This window comes from Larus michahellis, chromosome 3, assembly GCF_964199755.1.
Source record: "Larus michahellis chromosome 3, bLarMic1.1, whole genome shotgun sequence".
NCBI classification, from domain to species: domain Eukaryota; kingdom Metazoa; phylum Chordata; class Aves; order Charadriiformes; family Laridae; genus Larus; species Larus michahellis.
In genome coordinates, this window is record NC_133898.1 from 50905707 (window position 1) to 50929758 (window position 24052).

The 24052-nt window shown below is 40.7% G+C and overlaps 1 protein-coding gene across 4 annotated transcripts in view; it reads right to left on the reverse strand.

Moving 5' to 3' along the window:
- Nucleotides 1-24052, reverse strand: part of DISC1 (DISC1 scaffold protein) — a 199433-nt gene that overhangs the window by 40147 nt on the left and 135234 nt on the right. The gene's annotated exons all lie outside the window — the stretch shown is intronic.

Here is a 24052-nt window from a genome sequence, read left to right on the forward strand (position 1 = left end):
ACAGCTGCTTGCCATCTCCAAGTCTGGTAGGAGTTTTAATCAGTTGTTCCCTTTTAAACTCTTAACTCGTACATCAATTAAATACATATTCTATATGAAGATGCATTCTACAAGAGCATCACTGTTTTTATGGGCAAAGCTTGCTACACGGATCAGGTACCCTGTGAATTTACCCATCCATCTCCCCCTATCTTGTCCTACAACACAATGTCTCCAAGCACAGCTTAAACATATCAAGTGCTTCATATTTCTTACTTTCCCCTTTTATTTTCTGTATTTTTTTATTTATTTCACAAAGTAGAACGTCACACACTAAGGCCTAACCTGAAAACTCGGTGTTAACCTAATCAGCTGTGCTAAAGTTGTGTTCACACACAGAGGAGTTCACTAACTGATGCCACTTGGGTAATACCCATTAGCAGCAAGCATCAGGGTCAATGTAACATTGACTGTCTGCAGGTGGTGGTGTTCACCTGGTCACACAGCAGTCACACATCACCGAAGCAGTCTGCATTCCAATAGCAAATATAGGACACATTTTGCAAAGCTGATTTACTTTTTCAGGTTTTTTTATTTATTTTATGAGTTAGTGTATTAGATCAGCAACCCCACCCAAAAAAAACCCCAACAACAAAACAAAAGCCAACAGAAAACCAACACGTAGAAAAAAAAAGGACCCAGAAAGCAAAAAAACCCACCAAAAAACCCAAACCCAAAACCAAACAAACAAAATCCAACCAAAAAACCCCAAATCCAAAACCACCACAAGCCTAGTACTCTGGAAAGCACCACAATTTTGTTCATAACATCTTTAATCCAGGTTCACCATCAGAACAGGTTCTGCAACACAACATCTTGAGCCAGGGGGATTCATTCTGGAAGATTATATTGTACGTAGAATTACAGAATTGTTTAGGTTGGAAAAGACCTATAAGATCATTCAGGCCAACTGTTAACCTAGCACTGCCAAGTCCACCACTAAACCATGTCCTTAAGTGCCATGCATTCGTTTATACATTCACAGACACACCTCACCATTAGAAGAGTGCTGGTGAATGCTATGGTAAAGGTTATATAAGGATTTTTGCAATGGCACTGGAATTAAATAAGTTTCCTTAGCTTGTAGGAGTTTTATAACAACTACAGGGCTTAGTAGAAGTTCCTGGCTTCCTTACCATGCTTTTATTCCTACGCTTCCTGTGGAACTGCGGAGAGCCTCTAAGACTGCAAGTCTTCCTTTAATGACACACTACAGTTTTATATAGACTACCACCACTTTTTCCAACCTCCCTATCCGTCAATCCCCAATGCGCTGACCTGAGGTCCAGTGCATGCTTTGATAGCAGAGAGCTTAAAGGTGGATGGCTGCCGTACTTCCCCTTCTCTTGCCATTGTCGTAATATCATTCAACAGGAGATGTTACAACTCAGGGGCTTATTCTTTTGGATAATGAAGTCAGCAGATATTATTAATTTTTGGAGAGGGATGAGAAGAGGTGGAGAATCTGTTTCACACCCACTTTGTTTCTAACCGATATAGTGACTTCTTATGTTACATGAAAGATAAACCTTGCTTTCAATTTCTCCTGCTGTGCTTGTCACTTTTTAATTGGGTATGATCTGATAGAGTAATTTGCACTTTCACAGTTCAGTCCTGCCCCTACATGCAATTTTACAATGCCCTTGAAGCACACAGCTTAATGTATCAGCATTATTCAATGACAAAAAGTAATGGACAAGAATACACCACTAGTCAAAAGTAGGTCAGTAAAAAGCTAACACTCATTTGGAAATCACCTCACATCACTAAACCCCACTCTCTCCTGTCAAATGTTTTAACTACATTAAAAGAAATGCAAACTTTGCTGCTGAAAGAGAAAGCTATCCAGACTAGCTTTGTCTCCGTGCTGCCTTCTGCATGTAATTGGAAGAGCTGTGACCTGGAGATTTTGCTGGAAGGAAAATACTGCTTAAAAATCCGATGGAGCTTACTTCCCTCGTAACAAACTGCAAGCAGCATCACAACAAATACACAACTACTTTCAGCCTTTTAGATCATCCATTTGAAACAGAAGACAAGCAACAAATTAGCAGGTTTTTTTGTTCTAATTTAATGAATCTATTCACCATCACTTCAAAGCAAAAAAATGCAAACAGGAAGCTGTGCGTGCCTTCAATCTAGCTAAGTACTAAATGACAGAAAAAAAAAGTAATAATAATTTATGAGATTCTTTTCTGCATAAATATGCCAAATGGTTTATTTTTACATCTAAGTGAATGGGATTGCTTTTTTCATCAGCTCTCTGAGGATTTACTTGCTTAGCTCATATTGGCCTTGAGGGGAGTTATTAAAATAAAAAAGTATAAATACTCATGGAATATCAGACACCAGGGTTTTCGCTAAGATTAAAAATAGACTCTTCTTGTGCAGCTTAATTGAAGAAAAGTGATTCAGCATTTCTTTCTTTTATTTTATCATATATTTTTCTTCCTGCTTACAGCAACAAAGTCTAGTCTTGGAATCAGTCCTGGTCAGACAGAGCTGAGGGGCAACACCGAGCTCCTGCGGTGGCCTTACAGTTGTTACAGAGTGTAAGGCTGCTGTTTTAGAAGCTGAATAAATCTCTTTCAATAACTAGTCTACATAGAGTTCTTTTAAAATAACATCACATGTTGTTCCTCATCTGAAAGCAGCCCTTCCTAACAAATATTATTTGAGCCTGCACATAAAGGTGTATCATCATTTTTATTCTTCAGTCTCGGCCCTCACAAATTGAGCTTACAAAGACCTAGGACAAGACTCAGGACAAAGACTTGCAAAGACTCAGGAGAAGAGGCAATGGGCACAAACTTGAGCATAGGAAGTTCCATCTAGACATGAGGAGGAACTTCTTTACTTTGAGGGTGGCAGAGCACTGGAACAGGCTGCCCAGAGAGGTGGTGGAGTCTCCATCTCTGGAGACGTTCAAAACCCACCTGGACGCGTTCCTGTGCAACCTACTCTAAGGTGACCCTGCTCTGGCAGGGGGTTGGACTAGACAATCTCCAGAGGTCCCTTCCAACCCTATGATTCTATGGACCCTGACATATGCTTTGCATTCGATGATCAATATTTTCAAAAGCTTTCTAAATCTGCGTATCTGACTGGAGACACCTTGAACCAAGTGTCCATATGGAAGCTCTGGATGTGGATGCTTAGCACTTCAGATGAATAAAAATTGCACTGTGTGCCTCAAAAAATTGGCAGCCAGTATCACAGCAGTTTTTAAGTGCCAGTCTACAGGTCTACAGTTCTCTAGCAGACTAGCAATCCACATCTTAAATCCCAGAGATACAAAGCCCAAAGTTAATTTTTTGCCTTTCATTTTAAAAGACTTTTTTTTAATCTTCACACACACTCCCCTTTTTCCCCCTTTTTTTTCTTTTTTTTTTCTTTTTTTTGTGGGGTGCATAGCGACACACATTTTGACACAAAATTAAAGGTTGGAACAGCCTCAATGGCTGCTAGCCGATCTAGACCCAGCATGAAAAGAACTGCCAGACGTTACCTGCCTGCACAACAAACCTGAAGCCTATATAATTAGCCTCTCCGATCCACAAGCGTTACATTCCTTCTCAAATACTATATTAGTCAGGTAAAGCAAAACTCCCACTGGCTTCAATGAGATTTTTGGCTGACTTAAGGATCTAGGATGAGACCTGGTTCTTAAGAATGATATAAAAATAGAAGTAACTGCATGGACATGCTTTGATCCACCTGGGGTAAACTCTAAGGTTAGAATTGTGTGTAAACAAGGTTGACAGATTGCTTGTCCTGTCACTATTTTATTTTTTAAATGTGGCAAATGTGCTGCATTAATGTGCGAAATTGTGGTCTGAAAAACTGCGGAAAGGCTTCAATATATTGAAAGGTTAACTTGAAAACCCAGTCAAATTTCAGAGAAGACATCTCAGCTGCTCAACTACATGCCAAGATGATTTATCAAGCCCCAGTAACAAGACTGGATTACAGAATGGTAAGGAATTTTGCATCTTGCAGACAGACAGTGGAAAAACCCAAAGAACAAGCTCTGCGTGAAGGACAACTGCCCCTCTCCACTGAATTATTCCCAGGGAACTCAAGTAAAAATAAGAGAAAAGGCCAGGATTAAAGAGAAGAAAATAGGTGGCTCAATAAAGGCGTACTCCAAAAAAGCTAACATTCTGGGTCAAGTCAATCGACCAAATTCTATTCTGCTTCACTGACTGTCTTCCAGTAATAAAGTAAATATTGAGATACATAGTTACTACCTGTCTCTTCCAGCAATCATGCTTTGTTCTAAGGAATGTGCTAATCCTCTAAATATCACTGCAGAACAGCACAAAATTAGCCTGGGGAAACTACTCCCACCAGAGATGAGGTGGCCAAAATTTAGGGGGAGTCCAACGGACTGGCTATTCTGTGAATAGGAAGACTACATAAAGGTGAAGTGAAAAGACAAAAATTAGTACCGAACATCTAGGAAATCAAGCCACATGTTTAAAGACATAATTTAGTCTTACTTGATGGAGTTGAACATACTATCTGCCTAATTGGAGAGGATTCCGTAACTCAACCACAAGGTTTTTTCCTCCTGAAAACAGCTGGCCTGGAGATCAGGATACTGCCCTGCCACTCAAATGCAAAGCTGTGCTTTGCAGTGACATGCCACCAGCGGGTAGTTCAAGCACAGCAGTTCTGCTGGGTCCGAGTTGTGTGAATGCAGCGTACGGGGCTCCCAGACAGCCTCAGTCCCTCTGGATGGGAGAGAGTCTGCAGCAACTGCTGGGTGATTTGGTAATGTCGGTCTTATCATAATCCCATCCCACAAGAGGACAGGGGGCTTTCAGAGATCTAATGTCAAATGCCACGCCACTGCTTTCGCAGGTCTCAGAGGGATGCAGTATGTTGCATCTTGTCTATATGAAGATTTCCACTACCAGTTTCAGTTGACTCTCCAGCACTAGACGGTCAACTGCTCCAATACCGTAGGGCAACTTTTCCGATATAAAGAAACAAAATATTAAAGGTTCTAGCTTGAACATCAGTGTCTTAAAATATTTTGCTCACTCGTACATTTAAAATCTTATAGTACGTTGCCACTTCATGCCCTCAATCTTTATAAAAATGTGAGAAGTAATAAAAATATCTGAGGAGTAATAAAGAAATACAAAACTGGCAGAACACAGGACAGCATAGCATTTTCCCACCTACACTGCACTGAACCAGGAAAAGAAGAAAAGTACAGAGTGAACAATTCATCTTCCTCAGGAAGTTCCCTTTGGGGTTGTTGATACAGAAGGTCTACTGTTAACCTTCTCTCAAACACATGGGTACATCCTGAACAAGAGGAAGAGTACAGTCTAACCTCTAGAAATGATGGGAGTGGGTGGACACCGCAATATCCACGACAACAAGCTTTCTCTCTTTAGAAGACCCCAGAAAGGCCAAGTACCAGCTAATTTTGAGAGATGGCAGCGTTTTTTCACATAGCAGAAGCAGGCAATGAACATGCTCCATCTGCTTGTCTCTCTGCATAGAAGGCCTCAACATATTTATAGCCAGCTTAATTTGTAAGCCTTGGTGCAACGATGAATTTGAGCCTGCAACAAGTCAAGCGATACCTTGCCTTTGATGTAAAAAAGTTACAGCTAAACATATATAGTATATAGAAACTACTGATTTTAACAGAAGCCATATCCTGCCCTCAAGTTAGATGTCAGGGCACATATAAGGTATAGAAAAACACAGTGTGAACAGAAGTTTGACAAAGAAATAAAAACCAGAAAACTAGACCTTATAAAGAGAAATGACAGGAGGTGCCAGCAGCTCTGCCTGTAACAACTTACAATTCTGTCTCCCTGGGCATGGCACAAAAGGTCTGCAAGGCAGAAAAGGGGTGGGGGGAAACCACCCTGCATAAAAAGGCATATTTGAAAAAAAGACGTTCCCAGAATTTACCTCCTGAACCTTCTTCACTGTATGTGGCACTTTTCATCTAAAGTGACAGTTCAAGTTCTGTGATGATTAATTGCCTAAATTGAAGGGAATTACCATACCATCACAGGTTTTCTAAGCTTCTTTCAGATTTCTGTAAAATCTGGTGAACGAGATACACAGCAATTCCTCCCGTGCTACACGTGGGAGACAGTGGTGGGGGCGGGGGAGGGGGTGGTGGGGAAAGAAGGCAATTTACTTACAGTAAGGCAATAAACTTACAGTAAATAACCTACCTTGAAAAAAAAATCCACTGAAATTTTATGAATTGTTTTATTATGCAGTATCAAAGCAAGTATATTGCTTCTAAATTAAAGGGGCTGTAGGTGAAGTGTTGGCCGAGCAGTGACCAGAGCACTGGAGTTACATGACAATGGACCTGCCTTGATATTTTAAGAGGCTACACAAAGTGTAGGGAGGGGTTCTGAAGAGATTAGTGCAAGACTACCCACCTGTCCAGCCACAGGTCTGGAGCAGCCTCCAGGCCTTCCAGTTTAACCTTCTCTCCCATGTGTACCACTTCTGCAGTCACCACCGGCCAGGCGCAGAACCCCATCACAGGTTTGGTTGCTTTTCCACAGATGACTCCAAAGTTATGAATGCTGTGTTAGGGGGGTACCAAATGGTGCCTTAAACTGGCTGCAGATTTGGAGAAAACTATTCCTGCCTCTTCATGCGCTTGGCACTGGATGGCAACATTCTCACTGGTGGGAAACCCCAGAAGCAAACTCTCTCTCTGCTTTGCACTGCTGACAAAGAAGCCAGCTTCCCCCAGAAAGGTTTTCTTCATTGCAGATGGGCTTTACTTTATTCAAAATGAATTGACAGATGAAGCTGTGTGAATTTTTTAGCTCCAGCGTGACTGCACAGCACCATTTCTGGAGTGATGCTGGAGATCCAGCTGAACTATTCTATTCTATCCACACTGAGAACATCCTCAGGGCAGGAGTCTCCTGAATTCTCCCACAGGCAAGGTGAGGGTTGAGTTTATTCTCCCATTCCATCACACAGATGATGCGTGATCCTCCCTCCTAACAGTTTTGCTAGCTTCTCTGCAGCCACCCAAGTCACTGTTTACCTAGAACATTATACAATCATTTATCAATGCACCTTAGCATCGAAAGTATCATCTTCTGTCAAAAAAAAAAAAAACATGAGGAAGTTTCCCTTTCATCTTCCATTCTTATTTTTCTTCCATTCTTCACTGAGCAACTGGGGAGAAATGAAAGGGAGGGGAGGGGGAGAGACAGAAGTCTGTCGACATTCTCCTCACGTTTTCTTTTACCTGTTTCTCCTCTCTGTATGTTTGCAACGTATTACTTCCATTCTCTGCTGCCCATCTGTTCAGAACCCCCCCCCAAAAAAGAAATTTTCTTTTTTCTCATTTCTCGTCACAAAGCAAAGCCTGAACATCAAGGAGAGCCATGTGTCCAGCTCGGCCTCTGTGGATTGTCAGCAGTCAAAAGAGATCATCTGGAAACCATTACACAAGCTAAAAAGGCAACCAGACTCGACATGTGCATAGGCACCAAAAGAGTTCAAACTTGTGACTCGCATTGCCCCAAGTTTTTCCTGAAAGTAAGATTTAATCTAACACTGTTAGATAAACCAAAAAGACCCAGAATGAGCCATTTCTACAGCTATCCAAGAGAAACAACAGAATAACTAGGCTTTCAGCAGGAGCTAAGCTCCATGACAATAACTGACAACAGCTAATGCCTATATTACGAAAAGGCGCAACAGTTCAAACTTTTTTCTGTCTGAGGAGACAAACTATAAGACAATTTTTGCCTTAACTGTATACCTTATGGCTAATAGATCCATAGACCATCAGACTTATGTCACAGCCATTCAACAACATCGGGGCTTCTAAAATTCACAGTAGCTGTTTTAAGTTCTCCCACGATGGCTGTTTTGCTGAACTTTCAAGTATTCAGTATTACACCTAATGTTTTAGTACCTGAATTGCAACCAAAAATTATATTGAATTAATAACCCACTTTGGCTTTTTAATTTAAGGTCACAAAGGAAAGATGGTCAAAGATTTCTTTGAATCACTCTAACCCCTCCAGACATTTTTTTCAAAAAGGACTCTGCAAAGTTTCATGCTAGTCTTAACATTTCTAATTCTCTTTTCTCCAGCTCAACACGTTGGCTAGTCAAGCTATACAAATCAGCAAGACCCCAGGCACCTACAGAGAGAGAGCCCTCAGCCAGAGGATAAAATACATATTGTATTTCAAGAAATACAATTATTTAATGCAGAAGATGTTTATGCTCAACACTTCTTTATAGAACAAAAACACAGCACTGCAGCACAGCCAAAAAAAAAAAAAAAAAGAATTGGAATTTGCTCCCAAATGCTGCCATAGAATCTGGCTACTAAAAGAGATGAAAGGGAGAGCTGAGTACAAGCACAAAAGCTTTGAAAAGCAACAAAAGAGGAAAAAAAAAAGGTGTTAAAAAAAGGACACTGACAAAGGAAAGTGACAAACACATATCTTCACTCCAGTAAAACAAATGGCTGCTAATACATCAGTTCTTGAGAATATTTTAAAGAAAGCAAAGCAGAGCTCAAAGGTATATACTGAAGGTTAGAAGTAATACAAATTGCAATAGCAACAAGAAAGAGGAATATTCAGCATTGCAAGCTATTTTTTAACAACCTTGAAATGACATCAAATGAAGCAGTAGCTTCCTGTACGAAAGCTTACAAATGATAACTGCAAATAGCACTAACTTGCGTTTTTGCACTGCTGTTCTCTCCAAGGATCTAGAACAGGTATTCAAACTACAGAGAAGCAGCAATTTCATTTTTGAAAAATAGCTGACAATGAACAGCGATACAGAGAAGCAAAGTGTCCCACATAGTCCGATACACTGTAGTTTTCAGAAACCCTTTGTAAACTACTTGACTGCCATTGGCTATGCCAGGCATCTTTTCTGCAATGCAATTACAGGGCTTCTAAACAAGAAAAAATGTGAAGCTGCCTAGCAGAGAGCTTGAGCAGAGCTTGTTCTGTGGCCATGTCAGGTACAAGGAGTAGAGACAGCCACAAAAGATCACTTTCCTTAATAATCTTTGCCCTGTACTCCTCCTGGCATTATCCTGGATAGGCTCAAGAAGTGAGCCCCTGTGAACCTCATGAGGTTCAACAAGGCCAAGGGCAGGGTCCTGCACCTGGGTCAGGGCAACCCCCAGAATCAATACAGACTGGGGAAGAAGGGTTTCAGTGCAGCCCTGCCAAGAAAGACTGGGTGTACTGCTGGATGAAGAGTTGGACATGAACAGGCAATGTGCACTCATAGCCTACAAAGCCAACCGTATCCTGGGCTGCATCAAAAGAAGAGTGGACAGCAGGTGGAGGGAGGTGATCCTGCCTCTCTACTCCACTCTGGTGAAACCCGACCTGGAGTACTGCATTCAGCTCTGGAGCCTTCAGTACAGGAAAGACATGGACATATTGGAGCGGGTCCAGAGGAGGGCCACAAAAATGATCAGAGGGCTGGAGCACCTCTCCTGTGAGGACAGGCTGAGAGAAGTGCCCTTGTTCAGCCTGGAGAAGAGAAGGCTCCAGCAAGACCTTATTGCTGCCCTTTCAGAACTTAAAAGGGGCTTCCAAGAAAGACGTGGACAAACTTTTTATCAGGACCTGTTGTAATAGGACAAGGGGTAACGATTATAAAGTGAAAGCAGGTAGATTCAGGCTAAATATAAGGAAGACATTTTTTACAATGAGAGTGGGGGAACACTGGAACAGGTTGCCCAGAGAGATGCCCCATCCCTGGAAAACATTCAAGGTCAGGTTGGACGGGACTCTGAGCAACCTGATCTAGTGTAAGATGTCCCTGCTTATTACAGAGGGGTTGGACTAGGTGACCTTTAAAGGTCCCTTTCAACCCAAACTATCCTATAATTCTATGATTATGCAGCCTGCACACAACTGCTTATGAGTTTCATTAAGCCCATCAATAATATTTGGCTATACTTGACACATCAACATAAACATCTTGCTTTTGACCATGAACATGCAGTGATGCCTTAAAAGGCTCTCTGGTACTAACATGCAAAACTGGAGCAGAGATTTACAAAATGTAATTGGGAAAGTCACAGCAGCTGAGCAAAACAGATGTAGCAACAAGAATGTATGTGCACCAAGTGCTCATACTAATCCTGAGCACCCAAAAGGGCAGTGTCACAGACACAAGTCTGCACTGTTGAGTGGGCAGACTTTTTTTGAACTGCTTTCAAGACAGGATCATTAATTTAATTGGCTGACTTAAAAATATTGCTTACACTATAAAATCTTTGTTAGCTTTCTTATTAACTTTCTAGCATGAAACTCTACTACACTAGAGCTCTTGAAAGCAACAGCTTTAATATCAGTAAGTTAAGGTGGTCCCAAATGAAGCCGTAAGACTTCCCATAGGATGATAAAGTACATTTTATAAATTAGTTGCACACAGCACTTCCAGCTGCACAATAAACAAGGGATTCCAATGACATTCCAATGGAAGACAAAGCCTACTACACTTCAGATGACCATGTAATTTTCACCTATGCTACTCTGTATTTCATACTTTTTTTCCTTGATACCCTCTTCTGTCATCAGAGACAGACATAAATCTGCATCTTCCCCTTATCTAGATAAACTATGAAATATTTGAGGTCCCTGTAACCTTTTTCTTTTGGCAAAAAAAAGACTTAATTCATACTTTGCTTAGAGAGATGATCAAAAAAGCAGCCTTATTACTGGTTCAAAATCTTTCTAGATTGAAGCAGACAGTTTCAGCATGAATAGAAAATCTTTTATTTGAATTAAACTTTAAGACCTCTGTTTGAGTAATGCCCATAAAAGAAGGGAATTAAAGACCTCGCCCTTCACATGGAGTCTCAGCATTGCTATATTGTAAGTAGAATGAGTGGATTCAATCTTCAAAGCAGCGTAATGCAGTTACTTTTTTTTCTTCACTGACGATAACCATTTCTAGCGACACTTTTTCTTGACTTTTGACTATGATTTTTTTTTTTACATATTGTCTGCCACATTACCCTAGCTGTCTCCCTCCCTGACTCCTAAGTCTACACTGTTTTCGTCTCATTTTCTCCATTCTTCTTTTTTCTTTCCACTCCTCTGCCTTTCAAATTCCTTTTTTTTCAGTTCTTGTCAGCTTTGCTTTTTCCCTAAAGCTGTAAATCATTCATTACCAGAAGGAATTTTACTTCTACTTTTGCTCTCCATGCCAAACTTGCAGTGCTTAAGTTACTGCCAGAAAAGAAAACTTTTAGCACTATCTAATAAGGACTCCCAAGTCAGTAGTTTGTGGATGCTTTACTGGTCATTCTGGTGATGTTGAAATAACTTCCCAATGGATGATTTAGACTCTTCCTACAGTAGCTTAATTTAACGTTTTCTAATACCAAATGTTCTTTAGGTATGAATTCACATGCTTAGTTGATCTAATCTTCACAACCCAAATTATTTTTGCAGAGACACCTGGAAAGTTTTAACTTCTTAAGTTTTGAAACATGAGCTAGAAGTCCAACTCTGGTAAAAGTCAAGGTCCAAATCTTCAGACATCCCAAAACCTATAGCAACAGCAGTATTATGAGGCTGCTCCAAAATGTACAAAATTAGGATTTTATGCCTCCTCTCTCAACCTTCTCTTAGGAGAAATTAATCAGGTCTTCAGACAACACCCATTTCTCATCACCCCTTAATGGAAAAGGTGGTCAGGTAGGTGGAACTGTCTGCAGGCCACCAGTTGGAATACACCAAATTTGGGCTGTGATGCCTAGGGAATGAAATTTTCCACCAATCCCACAGCCTGAACACAGAGAAGATGACTTGGGTTTCCTGCTCAGGTATCTGGTTTAATTATTGGGCAGTTAACAGTGTAAGAGAGACAGTCTCCCCAGGAATAGACTGGAGTAGTGCCAGAAAAAAAAGTGGATGGAATCAAGTAGTACCAAAAAAAAAAAAGTCATAACGAGAGCAGATTGGAAAGCGATTGCTGGAAGAACTGAGCCCAAGAGGAACTCTGTCAGGCCTGAGCCGGTCTGCAGCTGACGACCACATCACAGCCCACTTTCTAGGGCACTCAGTACAGGCCTGAGTAGAGCCAAGTGCTACAGAGCACCAGACTGCACAACAGTTTTTCAGCTGATCTGCCGCTCTTTACTTGCCTGACTGACATGTCGGTGGAATAGTTAAAGTAGATTGTCTGTCTCTCCACCCCTGCCCCCCTCGTTGAATTTTAAAGGTTGGGCCAAAATACCCACAATTTAATAGAAGTGGACTTGTACCAGCCTGTATGTTTATGCAAAGTTAACGAATGTGCAACAGTTTTCTGAACTTTAAGGTCTCCCATAAATTTGGCTGCTTACACCAGGTCAAACTGTAGAAATGAGAAATGCTCACGCAGCAACGCTTCCACAGTGTTGGATTGCAAGAGCCTTTTTCAAAGTGCTGTTTGTGGTTTTTAACCGTGAAACTTCCAGTGATATCAGTAGGAGTCACACAGCTAAATCCCCAAGCAACACTTTTGGAAGATGACTTATTTAAAGGAGGATTAGAAGGAAAATACTTCTTACACAATTTTCCATATAACGTTATCAGTCTTAAATTTGGAGAAATATGGAATCATTTGGGGGAAGTACATGATTCACTGGGTATCACTTTTTCCATCCAATTAGGCTGGGCAGCTACGCTGTGTTTAACACATACTCATGCTTCCTCGTCTCTTTCTACACAGTGTATATATTAAACACAAGTTAAGACTTCTGGGTTTTCAACTTTGTTGATTTTACATTCCTTTTGGGATTTAAAGTACTATTTTGTTTAATTATTTTTCCTCTACTCATCCACAGTATTGAATGACAGTAATAATGAGCTCAGAATCATTGTACAAATCCCAGTAGGAACCATTCATAGTTTGCTAATAGGACATTATATTTGCATTACCAAGTTCAGTTCAAAGCACATTGTGTAAATTAGCTCTGAGGGTTACTACCACAAATCTAAAACCAGAACATCAGGTCAATTAGCACAGCTCTAAAGCACATTAGTTTGGGTGAAAACATAAGGGGTATGATTAAAATTCAAGGAAATCCTCTCCCTTCTTGGGCTAAGTGCCTCTCAAAGAAAGTCTGGCTTTGTTTCTGGGAGAGACCAGAAAGCTTCAGTGCTCAGCAGTGTGGTCTAATGCCAGTGACCCCAATGCCTGATAAGCAACATCGTCCTGTTCTAAAAAGGGGGCAAAATTAACTTGCAGAAGGTGTGAAAATCCTCAGAATCCCACAGAGACACTTTCTTCCCCATCCAAATTAAAACAACAGGTGAGTATGAGGAAGACTTGGAGGATCTGGGAATTTAACATAGAATATATTACTTACATGAAAATGCAACTAACACAGAAAAGCTACTTAGTTTCTACCACAGAGATAAACCTAGCATAACCAGCCACAGACCAAAAAAATCACAGTTTAATAATGATGAGAGGAGGCCCATAAATTAAGGCTGGGAGTTCCCAGTAACAAGTACTGTAGGACTACTTACCTTTTGGGCAAATGGTATATAGATATATATATACACATATATATATGTGTATGTGATACATACACATATATATAGATATATATATACACACACATACACAGCTATGGAAGTAGGTAGCAAACTTAATGAATTTCAGAGACCACACACAGCATCTTTGGATCAAGCTGCTGGAACAGAAGCATACAGACAAACAGAAGAAGGGGCACCCTAGTGAAATTCTTCTACCTTAGGACTACAACTCTGGTGAAGCCAAAGGATGTCACATTAGAAATAAAAGAAAAGGCCAAAGGATATTGTTTTGGTCAAGTCAGTCCATTGGTCTAAACTCACTAGTCAATTCAAGGTTAGTCTTATCAAGCCATCAAGTCAGCACAGTACATGGGTTATACCTCTGCCCAGCCAAGGATGATCTTAAGATTCATTCCTTGGATCATTTTGTGGTTAGCTTCTGAAATTTTAGCTAAACAATGGCCTTATAAAGCTGCCTATTCTGTAAATGCTAACCCATACTACATTATTATTCTCTGCAGAAACATACTTGAAGTAATGGCTAGGTGACTTCAAAAATTATGTAATCTTAAACCAAATGATGGGATTTCAGATTATACAAAAGAAACCATTCAATGGACAGGTTTCATAGTAAACTGCATAAGAATGGTCATTCCCCATACACTGAGATGGATACAGCTGTGACACAAAGGATTTAATCATTAATATTTATAATTCCTTTCTCTGTACCACATACAGACCCTGTTTGGCAACTACCTAATGGATCTATAGCGGCTGAACTCACCAAAGCTTCTGACAAAGCCCCAGAAGAAATGACTGTGATATATACAGAACCATGTAAAAAGGTATATGAAAAAGAAATACTGGAAAATGAATTTGGATGTTTGAGACAAGTACCTCTGCAAAATGCTTGCAGGTTGATGAACATGACCAGCAATGTAGCTGTAACCTCCTGGTGGTTGAAGTGGTCAGAATGAAAGGATTTACCTGTATGAGACACTGGGCATGCTTTTTGGGAGAAAACAGCAGACAAATAACATAATAGATTCCACCCTACCTGCAATGCAAACTGGTGTGTGAAACAGAAAATAGGCTTTTAGTGAATTATAAACAGCTGGCAAGGATTTATGAACACTCAGCTGGGCGAAAAATGCTTTATAGGGAAGACAGTAACACATGAAAAATCAGAAACCGTATGTAAATTGAAAGAAAATGAATATATTGTCAGAATACAAACAAATAAAAGGCATATTCCAGAAAGAAAGCACTGTAAGATGCTTACTATTGCATGAAAACTCAGGAGCAAAACCAGATGAGCTACAGTGCCCAGCAAAGTAAAAGCTATTTGGTATAATAAGTGCGTCTGAAACCAGGTAGCGTAACAGAAATCAACAGACTGGTTATTATATCTACCTATTTAGCAGCACAGGAAGGCTTAGATTAGCCTTAGAAGGATTAGATTACAAGCACAAATGAATTTGTAGAGGCAGGGAAGCAACATATTACTGCAAGATTCAGTAGGATCTACTGTGAAGAAAATTCTGTCTCTAAAGGACTATTCAGCTGAATTGGAATTCTCCAAATTCTGTAAAATCAACTCATGAATTATTTTCTTTCCTTATTTCAATTACAGCTGTTTATTTCAATTTGCTGTTCTTTTCCGTGGGTTTCTTGGTGGCTAATGTTTCTTCCATCACGTTTTGTATCCTCCATTACAGAGGCAGACAGACTAGCAAATATTTTATTCAGGGGGAAGGGCAGATTTTCTGTCATTCTGCATTTCTATATCGCCACAGAAACATCACTTAGAAGTTTCTCTTTAACATATACAGACGCGCAAACGTATGGGAATTTGTGTCAGACTTTTCTTCAAGATGCATCCACTCAGAGTCAGGGCAATCACTGAGGGGGAAAAAAGCTTCTCTGCTTTCTCTGTGTTTTACATGAGACTGTCAGTCTGCTATTGCTTCCCTAATGAGTGGTGTAACTATTATTCCGAATTCTGCATTTTTAACACTAAATTACCCAAAAAGAAAGGAGATGTCCAGAGGGGAACCGTTCCCTAAGAAAATGCATTTGAGTAGCAGCATTTAAATACTCACTTTCTAAAAAGTTGTGAGGCAGAATTGCTTAATGATCCCAGAGAACCTCCATTTTTACTTTACATTAGCTTCATTCTCCTTGGTCTTCCCCAAAAGATATTGAAACAAGGTACTAACACAGCAATCAGCAGCAGGAAGCGAGCACTGCTTCACTAAAACTGAAAGTGGAACATGTCAGCAAAGGCAAATACCGCTGCCTAACTTTGATTTCTGGCATTGCATCTTTGCTCAAAATACAATCTTGTGGGAAGTTATGTGACATTTGGACAGCTATGATTCTATGGAACGCATTGATGTTTTCATAATTTTTTTTAAAAGCACTTTGAACGCTTGTTCTCCCACCAAATCGGATAATCTGTAAGAGTTCTTGGCAAGCTGAACTGGTCAAATAGTCCACAAGGGGCCAGGTAAGGTCATTGCAGACTCTGACAATTCCACTGCTACTGCCTGAAGTTAGCACCTCTTCTTCCTGGGCTTTTCACTATTTCTTAAAATCCCCTCTCTATGTTTTGAGGAGCTGACCTCAAAAATTTTCCCACCTTGCCTTTAGTTACTACCGTAGTCACCCATTTTCTACTTGGAAAACAGGAATTTCTCGTTCGTGAAGGTTCAGGACCAGGAGCATAGCATGCAGCAGACACCCCAGGGATGGTCTCCAGCTCAGAGCACCCTGGCAGGACTCGAGCCCTACAGAGAGTGAACAGTGCCACCTTCTGACCCACTGCCCTGAGCTCCTGGGGCATGCCAACCTTCTCCTGCAGTCAGCCAGGCATGTAATGACTTACCCAGATTCAGATGGCAGGACAGACTTGCCCAGCTTGCACGGTGCAAGGAGGAGCAGAGAGGGCAAAAAAACAAAAAGGCGAACAGAAAGAAACCCTTTCGTAACAGCTTCTGTCACTCTGACATAAAAATCACCTTGTAGTCTAGAAAGAGTCATCTTTGATTAACCTTTTATCTCCTGACCTCCTTAGCTAATGAATTAGCAACAAAGGCATTAAATGGCATTGGATTTCTTGTATTTTGTTTTGTACTGTTTTAAGACTTCATCAGTTCTGAAAGGCGTTAACGTAATCTGCTTTCTACTGGGGCATGGGAAATACAACGTAGATATAACTCATTCCATCCATAACAAAAATAAGAGTCCTTATCCTACCTTGTCAGTTTTGTGAAGAATATTTGTTGTTTGGACCTTAACTGTCCAAGAAACAGACTCTGCAGTTTCAGTGTTTACCTATACCGCATCTTTTATTTACAGTGATTTCTACGAAAGGAATGCTACTCTTAAGTACCTTTTTATGACGGACTTCAGTTTTCCCTAAGAGCAATTTCATCCTTAGAAACAACACAATAATGCAAAGATTCTTTGGACAGAGGGAAAATATACAGGGACCCTAACAGGCTATAAACCCTTACCACAAACTTCTGCTGGTTTTTTTAAGACTCTTAATCTATCTCTGGTGCTGTGGATTGGGTAATCATGGCATTCCCGATGCACAGGAAAGGACCAGATGGACATCAAAGAAAAAAAAAAATAATCCTTTACTGTTCAAAAAAGTCTATTTCAGGAAAAAACTTGCTACAAAAAGCATGGAGGCAGCAATGTACTTTGGCTACTGCGATGGGAATTCTAGCTGATGGGAACCACAACTATTTCAGATCAAGGAGCTTCAGAGTAAAGTGACAGCTTGGATGTCTGGACTGTATTTAAGGGCAAATCTCAGCCTCTCATAAGCGGACTTTGTCCACTGCAACTGATAAAATAAAATGAGTATTCTCATTTTTGCCTAAAACAGTGAGCAGGTGAAATGCCTTCTGGACTGGTCAGGATAGTTAACAGTTAACTCCTTTGGGAATTATCTCCTGGAAAAAAAGAGAGCAGCTCTCAGGCTACTCAGGATTCTTCTGCCCAGGATCAGATGATCCCTACCCAGCAGCCTCCAGATGATGGCTGCATGTTACCTCCTCCATGCGGAAGGTCCTGTGGCAAGGAACTGCTCGGCATCCTGCCTTTAAATGAGCACCACTCACTGCTGGACCCCAAAATCTAAGCGATGTTCTTCATGCAGAGGGGAACTGTTTCACCATTTCACAATTACGTGAACAGACACAGAAAGACTTGATGGGTACTGTGTCAGCATCAGCCGAGACAATATGAGGCAGAGACAGGAGCTGAATCCAAGCACCCAACTGCTCAGTTTGTTGAGCCAAAATGCACGCTGCTTTAACAGACCCACAACCTAAGTCTATTAAACACATAACCAAAATTAAGGCTATTTCTGGAGTTTCATTTCTAAAAGCATTACCGAGCTGAAACCAAATCCCACCCCTCAGGTGTAAAAGGGAATACGCTGCATCCTGACAACGCACGTTTCACCACAGTTGACGTGCCAGATCATTGTGTCACCTGAAGGACCACAATGATTCAGAAGTTCAGTGGGGATATCCTCCATACCAGAAATAGTGTTCAGGAAGATTGCTTTCCAGCCTCCTGCGCAGGGGTATGCCACCGCTCCCCAGAGGAGACCTGACACACGCCAACAGTTTGTGGAGGGCAGGGCACCCTAGGTGGCAGATCTGCCGACCGATTCTGATTGACAATGCCTACCAAGGGGGCCCTCAAACTCTCCTCAAAGGGAGTGGGTAACTTGCAGAGGTCAAAGCAGAAAGTTAATCAGCTGGTACATACCACAGAAACAAACTCTCACTCCTCTCATCCTCTCAGCAGGGCTCTGCTTCTAACCTGCTTTTTTCCTCATTTTTTTTTTTTTCCACTTCCATTCACCCTTCTTCAAAAGACTGTTAACAAAGGCGTCTCATCTATCTGCAGTCACAGTGTTAAGTATCTGCATGAACTGTCTATGTTCCTATAGCATTAGTGTCAGCATTCACCTTAACCCAGAAACCACATACAGAACCCTTGCAGCTAAGGTGGGCTGGTAGGGAAGGCAGCCTTTGGGGAAGGAGGCATGTCAAGGCATATCATAGCACAGAAACTGCTGCAGAGAGAGGGGTTAGGAGGTACCAGGGTGCTTCATTTTGAATCTGATAGATAACTGTTGGAAGAAAAGGGGGAAGACAGCAAAACAGAAATGGGAAGATCCCCTGGCAACAAAACAAACCTCCCTGTTTGTTCTGCATGGACATCAAGGTCTCTGTGCCTTTGAAAGAACAGCCGATTTAAAATAACTTCAGCAAAATCCTGTTCTAGCTGCATTCCTTAATATGCTTCCAGCTCAACACTACTATCCCCTTGCATACTTAAATGGCCAACACATACAAAGGCCGATGTCAGTGTGAACAGCTGTTTGTAATGCTGCATCAGCACAACTCATCACAGTCAAGTTATTTTCCATAGGACATGATAGGGAACACACAATCCAAGCAGAAGCCACATGATTTTTCAATCCAATGCTATCGTTTAGATTTCTTCCTATTGTTATCATTTCTCACATTTCCCTTTATAATTTAAATGGAAATTCTTCCTCCCCGAGGACAATGTTTTCAGACTTTCTAGTAGAACTATTAAAAAAAAAAATAAAAGAGATCCCTCAAAACCCCCCTTGAAAAACTTATTTCTGTTCTGATTGGCTTTAGCTAAGTTGAAATATTTATTGATTTATCAGTGGAATGAAGAGGCAAAATGAGAAACAGAACATCCCCAGGAACAAATGCAACACAACACACAAAGAGGAGGGGGGACCCACCTTATCAGAAGCAAGTGTCTTCACAAATGACTTATCTTAAAAACACCAAAAATCTTTCCAAAAAAACCACAAACCAAGTTCGAGATAAAAATTTCAGGCACTTCTAGGTTATATATGTGTGATATTCCTCATAAGAGACAGAAAGCCCTCTCCTTCCAGAGGAGACACGTGCACACTTGGAAAAGTAAAGAAAGAAAAAATGCACCTATTCCACTACTCACTCTGACGTTAATTTTTTGTCAGTTTAGTTACTAATTCTCACGCTGATGGTATTCTACTTTGAATCCTTTTTCCTGGTCATCTGCTCCTCTCAGCACTTCCAGCTCTTCCAAAGCAAAACTACAGCTCCAAGATCTCTTCTTTTGCGTAGGAAAAGCAAAAGATTGCTTCCCCTAAGCAATTAAGCCTTTTTTCCAATAATAATGGATTTTGAGTTCAAAAACTTCCCATAGTATTGAGTGACAGCACTAAAGTTCTGCTTCAAAATAGCCCCAAAACATCAGCATACTGCATAAAAAATAATGGCAATTAAAGGCAGCACTCTCTTTAAATTGTTGTGAGGAACAAGGAGCAAAACTGAATTTCTAAAGAAACACAGTCTTTTCATTCCAGGATTTAAAAGGATTCCCTCATCTTTTCCATGACGATTGTATCAGATTTGACATAGAGAACGTCGGAACAAATTACTGATGGGGTGAGGCATTGCAGATTGAATCAAAGAGTTCAAATAGACAGTGCTCACAGTACCGCCGCTAGAAAAAAGAAGCAGAAATCTCTTTGCCTCAATCACAGCTCCTTTGTCCACCTGCATAAAACTCCAAGACAGAGTCTGGAAGCCTACGGCTTCAACTCCTGATGAGCATTCATGGTTCACAGTAGGTAACTGGCAGGAGAAGATATAACAAGGACAGAGGAAGGGGTCAGGGGGTTGAGCTCCTCTTAATGACAACCCGTATGGAAGGGGAAGTCAAATACAGAATGTAGTGGTTCTGGGGCTCAACTGGAATACACAGAATGGACTCAAATGAGATAGCAGAGCTATAGCAATAGTTTCCTTGTGTAATACCGTTAACACTACACTAGCACAAGTAAGCACAGATGGATTTATGTTTATAATCATTTTAAGAAGTAGGAAGTCACAATTTTCTTTACTGAATAACACTGTTCTCAAATGAAACTTAAAAATGTATGATTCACAGTAGCATTAATCTGTTTTTTTTGCAAGAACAGCGCTATTTTATTAATAGTACCTTTACTTCTTACAGTTATAAATTAAGCAATAAAACACAAAACATGAAGATTATGCTAGTGCAGTTCAAGTATAAAATACTATTCCATTTAAATGCTTTAGAAGCATCTGGAAAAAGCACAAAACAAAAAAAATTTCAGGTCAAGCGAGGATAATTTTATCCCTTCTCACTAATAAACAAGCCTTTGCACATATTGCTTCAGCATGCTTTTTTTCTAGTTAACACAAACAGCTTTGATATGGGAATTAGGGACAAAAATCATTGCTTGCTAATCTCTTGATTGTTTTCAATTGAGATAAACTAAAAACTGTGATGGGCAGCTTAAAAACACTACCATTTATTTGTAGAAAACATATCCGACTCCATCTCAAAATATTCCTAGAGTTGCACTTAGACAAGGAGTATTTGATAAAGTGTGTAAGATACCACATTTTAAAGAGAAAAAAAACCAGTTCTGGAGTAGAGACATACACACAAATATCATCACAGTGAGGATTCAAAAGCAAGGCTACTTCAAAGCAGCCAGACTATTCTTCAAGAAGAGAAAAAGTTTGTAAATCAGATTTTGTCTTCCTAATCAAGTCTTTCACTGTTCTGGACACTATTAATGGATCATTTTAGCTCACTAGTAAAGGTACATCGATCTGAATTAAATATTTTTATGAGTTCAAATCACCTTGTCTGGACTCAGGCTGCTCCAGACTCGTAACACAGAAAGAGCTTCCAAAAAAGAAACTTCATCAATCCAGACATCGCTTTAGGGATTTCAGGTTTTAAGGAAATGGCAACTCCTTCTATATAGTCCTAGAGCCATGAGACAGGATCAAGTGCAGAGCTAACCCATGTGCTTTCTGACTCCATATGCAACATTGACCCCGTTTGACCTCAAGATTTCTGGCTGGAGATGGGGGGGTCAGTAAATGGAATTTGCATCTTTGTAACAGACTGAGCATAACAACAAGACAGCGTGAAGGAGAGCACGCACTTCTCACTGAGATGAGCTATTTCATTACCCTGCGACCAGAGGCTGAGGTGAGCTGGTTGGTTTTGCTGACCTCAGACACATAAACTGCTCTGAGTACTATCTGTAGCTGCTGTCCTCAATCTTCACCAGCACAAGTCTAATGGGTCACCATGGTACATTCACATCTAGGGCACAGGAAAAAGGAAAGGAGAGGTCTGGCTTATGCACCTCCATAAGGCAAAAGAAAGGGAATGAAATGTGACAATACCTGCCACACCTGGTGAGGAATCACCTAACTTCACAGGGGCTTTTATAACATGTCAGTGATTGCCCCGTGCTGCTGGACAATGTCCAGCATCCCACAGCTGGATCTCTCTTTTTTCTTTTTTTTTTTTTTTTTTAAGCCAACACTGATATTAGAATCATTTAGGTTGGAGAAGACCTTTAAGATCATCAAGTCCAACCATCAGCCTAACACTGTCAAGTCCACCACTTAACCATGTCCCTAAAGCACCACATCTACCCATCTTTTAAACACCTCCAGGGACAGTGATTCAACCACTTCCCTGGGCAGCCTGCTCCAATGCTTAATAACCCTTTCAGTGAAGAAGTTTCTCCTCATATCCAATCTAAACCTCCCCGGCACAACTTGAGGCTGTTTCCTCTTGTCCTATAGCTTGTTACTCATGAGAAGAGACCGACCCCCCCCCGGCTACCCCCTCCTTTCAGGGGGCTGTAGAGAGCGATAAGGTCTCCCCTCAGCCTCCTTCCCTCCAGGCTAAACAACCCCAGTTCCCTCAGCTACTCCTCATGATACTTGTGGTCTAGACCCTTCACCAGCTTCACTGTATGTACTCCAGCACCTCAATGTCTGTCTTGCAGTGAGGGGCCCAAAACTGAACATAGTATTCAAGGTGGGGCCTCACCAGTGCCAAGTACAAGGGGATGATCACTTCCCTAGTCCTGCTGGCCACACTGTTTCTGATACAAGCCAGGATGCTGTTGGTCTTCTTGGCCACCTGGGCACACTGCTGGCTCATATTCAGCTGGCTGTTAATCAACACCCCCAGGTCCTTTTCTGATGAGCAGCTTTCCAACCACTCTTCCCCAAGGTTAGAACAAACCCGTGATAAATGAACACTTTCTGGGACATATGGGTAATGATTGACCTACTCCTACTATTTGTCCAACCACCCCTTCACAAGGGGCTCACTCTGCAAGAGGGGCCTACAATTGAGCTGTAGAGAGAGTCCTATCCATCCCTACAGATCAAGGGGGATTTCTGGGGTGGGAGTGAACCTCAGCAACTTTCCCTCACTGTCTACCAACTTTTCCCAGGAACTGACCGTATACCATTGGAGCACCTCACATCCAATAAAGTCACCCAGGATCAGACCAGAAAAAAGCAGACACATGCAAATGGTGCAACAGCAGGAGGTAGAGAGCAGCAGAAAATGCTCTAGGAAGCGTTTTCTGGAGAAATGTAATCAGATCAGTGAAGTCATAGAAAGTTTGTGAGTTTATCAGTAGCAAGTGTTAGGGGAAAACCAGAGCAGAAAGTATCCTGACAGAAAGAGAACCAACCCATCTGTGAGATGAGGACAAGCAGCATGAACTGATCACCTGATGGAGCAGAAGGAGAAAGAAAACCAGAGAAGAATAACAAGAACTTTATTTTTTGCAGTCACAGTTGTGATTGCAAGTTATTAGGCCAGTACAGTGCTTTCAGTCGCAAGCATAATACTGCATACCAAGTGTTCTTCAATCATAACATATGGAGATGAAACACAGTTCATTTTAATGCTGCCTTTAATATCAGCAAGAAAATGCTGCACTTTTACAATCTAAAAAATGGGTCCCAACAGAAAAAAGATGGAATAAACCAAGACAGGCAGCATATAGATGAAGTCATTTTGTTGTAAAACACTGTCTGCCAGGAAAATTGTATAACTGTATTTTTTAAATACAAATTCAAAATCAGTATCATAAGAAAACCAGAATTTCCAGTTCTCTGTTTTAGAGCCCTCAAAATCCTCTAGTCCTAGTCAAGACACAAATTGTAAGCTCTTTTTATGTTACAGAAAATCAATAAATCCAGTTTTGGACCATTCCCTGTATAAGAATCTAAGTAGAAAGTAAAACCAAACAAAACAAAGAAACCCACAAAAGTTAGCGTGCAACACCTCAGAGCTAAGCAAAGACCTTCCTCCTGCAACTGAAATTAAACAGTGTCTCTCCTTTATTGGTGATCCTCATTCTAAAAAAAAAAAAAAAAAAAAAAAAAAAATTGTCTCAGCTTATTAAGGAGTAACGATACTAAGGAGGTTTTTACCTACACTCTATACTCAGTTCTTCTGAATCCTAATATTGGCTGAAGGAGACCCAATTAGTATAAAATTAAAATTTATTTCTTTGTAATTATACAGCCCATAAAGTCCACTGCTTT